The sequence below is a fragment of the Cryptotermes secundus genome, unplaced genomic scaffold (assembly GCF_002891405.2).
Source record: "Cryptotermes secundus unplaced genomic scaffold, Csec_1.0 scaffold79, whole genome shotgun sequence".
NCBI lineage: Eukaryota > Metazoa > Arthropoda > Insecta > Blattodea > Kalotermitidae > Cryptotermes > Cryptotermes secundus.
The window spans coordinates 1831331-1837558 of record NW_019741974.1 but is presented as its reverse complement, the minus strand read 5'-3'; the positions used below and the strand labels follow the sequence as shown (position 1 = coordinate 1837558).

Below are 6228 nucleotides of genomic sequence, written 5' to 3'. Positions count from 1 at the left end.
CGTCAATTAAAGTTTGTGTGTTTTTCTTTATGGTATCTACATTATCACCCAGCAGATTCACATCATCAGCATAGACCAACAGCTGATGTGTCCCGTTTAGTTTCAGTCCCACCTGGTTTCCCTGGACCTTCCTAATGGCATAGTCTAAAGCAAAGTTGAAAAGGAGTGGCGATAAAGCATCTCCTTGTCTTAGACAATTCTGGATAGGAAATTTATCAGACAAATGTTTACCTACATGGACTTTACTATACGTTTCGTTTAAACAGATTGTAATCAACCTAACTAGTTTCATGGGTATCCCAAACTCTTATCAGAATATTGTACAATACTTCCCTCCTAACTGAATCTTAGGCTTTCTTGAAGTCTATGAATAGCTGATGTACTGTATCCATCTTCATAACGACGTACATCTTGCTGCAGAAATGTCACTACGAAAATTACGTATGTTCAGAATTACTGGGTTTTCGGACTTCATCCATTGTCCGGTATTCTAGAAACTAGAACACAAACTGTTTCGGAAACTGGATCTGTTTCCGTCCTCAGGTAAGGGGGGAGAAGACATCTATGCAGTTTGGTCCCTTATAAAGTGATTAAGGTTAGCTCTTTCTGATGGATCCAACTGCGTAGGTGTCTTCTCCCCCTCACCTGAGGACGTAAACATATCCAGTTTCCAAAACAGTTTTCTAGTTTCTAGAATACCGGATGATGGATGAAGTCCGAAAACCCAGTAATTCTGTGTCAGAACAATTTAGAATCTATAAAATTATATGAGATATAAATACCGATTTTAAACTTGATATTTGATCATCTTATTGTCGATAGCTGCCTTGTGCACACCCAATAACCAACCAATTCTGGATGCTATTTGTTTATGCAGTAATAAAATACGTACATAGCATTAGATAATTAGGTGTTCATTTTTCACTTATGACGTAACTGAAAGTTCCTATGACGGAAGTTGTTCTTGAATTGCAGCATTCCTCGCTGTATCAAATTCCTTCTTTTGGGTCCGTTTAGTAACAGTGCCCATTTCTCTGTGATGTGGATCTGTCCACCCATTCATCCACAAAAGGGTCACTGTAAGCCTCTGCGGGCGGTGGACTGGTCACATACAATCTTTGCAATTGGTCATCAGCCTCAATCATACCAAGTGAGTCCCGTGTAATGATGGCATTGTGTCAGGTTTCTACTGAAGAAGAGGCCTACTAATGAATAATTGAATAAGCAGTAGCAAACAGCCTATGAGGCGATATCCTGTTTCGTGGCTGGGCGAAGAGTTGTCAGTCCCTCATCATAAAGAAGAAGCGAGTTACATTATGTTACATAAGGTCTTGTACTTGGAGGAATTTTAGAACGATCTAAATCAAGGCAAATTCATAGAAAAGAAAACGTTGTTCCTATAAATGTTATTATAATTTAAACTAATATTAACGTCAGGTAACAATGACATAGTTAATAGAGAAATGGAAAAAAAAAATGTAATCTTCCAATTTACATTGCCTTTGTAGGTTACATAAAAGCGTTTGACACAGAAAGCAGGATCTCAATTTCTTCTTCTGTTATACCAAAATGTTCTTAAACGCACGCGTTTGATAAGTAGCCGTTAAACGACGATATCATATGTCACACGGCCTCTTCTCCCGATGCCATAACCGGCCCGATTTTCAACAAATCCGGTCTCGCTGTTTAAGAACCAGTTCCCGCCAAGCATCCTACGAGTGCTTACGGTAATCCTCGCTCATCTTCACGTGTGTGTGTGTGTGTGTGTGTGTGTGTGTGTGTGTGTGTGTGTGCAGTGGACGTGAGTGCTGTCTCTCCTGCTCACACTTTGGCCACAAATCAAAACCGGTCCATCTCGTTAACAAGCTGTGGTTTGTCACGTACAGCCTGATTTCTTATCCAGGTTTGGATCGTGGATGCTTTCCGTGTGTTGTGATTCAGAAACATTATTATGCTTCCTGTTATCTTCTAGCAATTTCTAGTCTCGTTAGATAGTTCTCTATATATACTCGTACATCTTAACGACTTTCTTACGTGTGCTATATATATTCATGAATGTTGTATGCTGTAGTGGAAATAATTTGTTTGATTTCTTGGTACTATAATGTACGTCCTGGTTCTCCTGCTGTTGTTATATAGTGCTGGAACATTCTGAATCCGTGTAAGGAGAAGAATCGCTCATTCTAGTCTGGCTTCACGTAAGTACAGTAAGACTATATGTATGTCAGCTATAAGGAACTGAGCCAACCATATACAGAATGTGTATCAGACAACACTACACTAGTACCGAAAAAAATATATATAGGTTTACAGTGTCTTAAAATGAGACAAAATGTCGTCTACTTGCGTGTGTTCCCATGGGACGTGATTCTGCAGAGGTTATAGAAATTTCACTGAGTATTTCTACTGTAACCGTACGTCCCTCGCCAAAATTATTTAATTAAGGGTATGAACAACTAATGCATTGTTTAACACCATGGGAGACGCTCCTCCGGCGAGATACCATCCCGGGACCGCCTAGTTGTAATTCAGCTATTGTCCTCCTTAGGCTAAGGGTGCCACTATTGTCCCTAACGTCGCCTGTTTACTCCCAGTATATCATAAACCCATGAACTGACCGTGTGCGAGACCGGCCAGGAGGGGTCTTGGGTTCCTTGAAGACCTACAGAAATTTGTGGGCTTCTTTAAAATGTAGGTCAGATGCCGGGCTCGACCCTTGGCAGAGAAGTGTTTAACAGTAGCGTAGCGAGTAGGACGGACGGAGCGGCTAGCTTGAAGGACAATGCAAATATTAACCATTGAATGAAATTTTAAATTAAAACTGCAATATTCAATGTTCTGGAGATCCCGGATTCATGAACCCCGAAGTGCGTTCCACTCCCATCTCCGAAGCACCCGTATCCTGAGAGAAGAACCCAAGCTCGAGCAAAGTCGTGGCAGCTGTAATTCGGAGGGCGGCTACACTACACTCTACGAACTGTCATACAGGCAGATGTACTGAATGTTCTCATTCTAAAATGAGATAAACCTAAATGAACATCTTACTTCTGCATGAGTTTGTGAAGATTGGTCTTTACTTCTGGAAGAAATAAGACTAGTATTTAAAAATTAATTCGGTAGAAAATTCATATGAGAAGTATACTATGGCATGGGGGTAGAAAATGAAACGGAGAAGGCGTCGCACATTGAAGACCTTCCTAATTTATACGTTTCATTCAGTGCTGTTAATGAAAGAAAAGGAGCTTACGATGGGCTGAATATGTAAGAAAACGAGAGACACAATACGTATACTGAAATTAATTAATTCAATGCTTTTGCCCTCACAAGACAACACACGAAAATTTCATGCGCATTATAAAAGGTTATCAGCTCCGTCTAGTGTGATTATAAATGTTTTTTCCCCCCCCCCCCCCTTTTTTAATCTTTCATGCTTGACATGTTTCGGTAGGAGCGACCATCTTCAGAAGGGCATATCAATACAAGCAGAAACTACTATTACAATGTGACTAGTCAATATCAATACATACATACAGTATCTTCACAATGCCATGAATATAAACTTTAATCCTTTAGCAACTACAACAATTTATAAATTATTACAATTAGTCTGTTTACAAGAGATAGGATGGGATGGTACGGATTGGATAGATCTGGCTCAGGATAGGGACCAGTGGAAGGCTCTTGTGAACACGGTATTGAACCCTCGGGTTCCATAAAAAAAATGCTGGGAAATTCTTGAGTAGCTGCTGAATTGGCGGCTCCTCCAGAAGTGCTCAGCTCCATGAGTAAGTAAGAAAGTAAGTAAGTAAGTCTGTTTACAAGTGTGGTTCAAAAAGCTTTGTTAAAATTTAGGACCAATTTGGTTCGTGTCCTTTATACTGCCTGTCTTTAAAGGAAGTTGAGTGTCTAGCACGTCGTGGTTCAGTTGTTTGATGAATAGGACTACTTAATGTCGTCCTGTTGTTCGGGCCGCGCTGTGCTGTTACTGGATGGAGCTGATAAACTTTTATAATGTTACTAGTGTGACGGATCAGGATGAACCAAATCAAATTTCATGTGCATGTTCTGAAAGGAATTCGAACCGAGATCCCAGCGTTACAGAGGGACCTCAAATCGCGCACTGAGGTTCATGCATTCTGTAAGGAAATCGGCTTTCTGTGTCGTCCCAGATGCCTCAGTGGCGGTGGATGGTGATCCCTGACCTTGCTCAATGCTGTGCATTTCTCCCCAGCTGTTCGGATCACAGTCAGTCTACTAAATCTTCACTATCTAGTTGGACGAACCTGGTTCGAAGTCCTGTCGAACTACCAGCTAATCTGAATCTTTTCATGGGCGAATCTCTGTTTCGACATCTTTACATGCTGAACATCCATGGCCACCTGATCATCTTAATAAACGCTGCATGAGGTCTGCATATGAAAGAGTGACTAAATACCCAGCATCTGGCAGATGTGCAGCCAGAATTTTAACCAACAGCTCGGATGTATAATTGTCAATAGATAATTTCCGTACGTCTATTTTCCAGAAAGGAAAAGTGAATTTTAATTTTTGGCTGTGTGTATGTGCCCCTTAATGAGTAAGGCACACGTAAAGCTACCCCTGTTCTTGATTAGTTAAACAGTATGCCATGAAGACATAAGGGGGTATTGGAGGTTTCCATCATTCTTGACTTGGCCACTAGATGGAGGTGAGTAGTCTCTTTCAGGCCCCTGCCGCTTTCAACCCCAGAGGAAGAGCCCCGTTACTGGGTGGGCCCCAGATTCTGCCAGGACGCCGTGGAGAAGAGGAAGATCTTGAAATGCCGGGAATCGAATCCGAGCTGTCCAGCCCGTAACCCGTCACTATGCTGACTCCCCTTAATGAGTTCAAGGAACTTTCCCGCCTGTTTCTAATTTTTGTTTGCAGTTCGATGCAAAAGTCTCCAACACACACCAGCACAATTTACTGCTTACTTTTGCCTACCTTGACATTGTATAAACCAGTAGTATTGAACCATTTCTGTTCGCCTACTCTGAGATATAATTTCTCTTCAACTTTGTGCCCCCAAAGTTGTTGGTGTATAATTCAAGTTATTCACGATCTACGAGATAGGGTCATTAAGTTCGTGGACTGTGGTTTTATCGCATCATATTACAAGGAATTCACATGCACTTACGCAGACCCACATCGGCCCTCAAAATAGTTGCCGTTGGTCGCTATGCAAGTCTGCCAACGTTGATATAGCTGCCGAAAATAGTGCTGAAATATATTGGCAGTTAATTCCCGTACGACGCTTTGAGGTCATTCCACGAACTTATTGCCTGTGGTAGTGTAACTTACGCGTATATCTAAAATAAATCAATTACATCCAAAATAGTGTGCTAAATAAAAGTTTTAAACGAGAAAAGGGGGAGTCAAGGTATTAAATAACAAATATATTATGTATGATTTGACGTCTTCATGGCGGTGACTATGAAGAATACCGTTTTCTGGGATGTGGCGCCTCAACAAATATATTATCGCCAATCATATAAAAATTAATAAGGGTATTTTAGCAAAGCAAAATTATATGATTAAATATTTTGTCAATTATTGATATGGTTCTGACCTACTAATGGGATAATTGAACTTATTTGTGGCACGCTAGCACCTCGTCAGATGTCTTCGCGTACCCCAGGTTGAAGACCATTGGTATAAATTACAGTCTGTATGAGGCTGTTACGTCACAAGACACTGTTCTGGGTGTGGGTGGCACTGTCTCGGCACTGAGGCATCAGCACGGCCTATCAGACCAGCCCTTGATAATACACAAGACGAGAATATCTGTGAAAAGATAAATGGCAGGGTAAAACGGAAATATTTGGAGAAGAGCGAGGCCCAGTGTCATTTTGCCCCCCACAAATCCCAGTTGGACTACCCGGGTCTCCAGGCTGAGAAGGCAGCTACTCGCCGTATGAGTTATGACACAGCCCAGAACACGATTAACATATGCTCCTTCACTCTGAGGGAACCTAGTGGCTTAGGGCCGCGCCATAGCTCAAGCGGTTAGTCGCTGGCTTCCCACCACGGCGGCCCGGGTTCGATCCCGGGTCTGGTCAAGTGGGATTTGTGGTGGACACAGTGGCTCTGGGGCAGGTTTTCTCCGAGTACTTCGGTTTCCCCTGCCAATCTTCATGCCACCAATTGCTCCACAATCACCCTCACCTATCATCTGGAGCTCCAAAAGGAATTAACAGCCTGTAAGTCACT

The 6228-nt window shown here is 41.9% G+C and overlaps 1 protein-coding gene across 4 annotated transcripts in view; it reads left to right on the top strand.

Annotated features, from left to right (window-relative positions):
- The window catches only part of LOC111872818 ((11Z)-hexadec-11-enoyl-CoA conjugase), a 92767-nt gene that overhangs the window by 61355 nt on the left and 25184 nt on the right, over positions 1–6228 (top strand). Inside the window, exon 1 of one of the 4 annotated variants that reach the window (XM_023867010.2) lies at positions 1074–1150. The exons of 2 other annotated variants lie outside the window; for them this stretch is intronic. The gene's annotated coding sequence lies outside the window, so the exon portion shown is untranslated. Of the gene's footprint in view, positions 1–1073; positions 1151–1798; positions 2199–6228 lie in introns of those variants that run through there. One more of the 4 variants, XM_023867008.2, reaches the window with a different exon arrangement.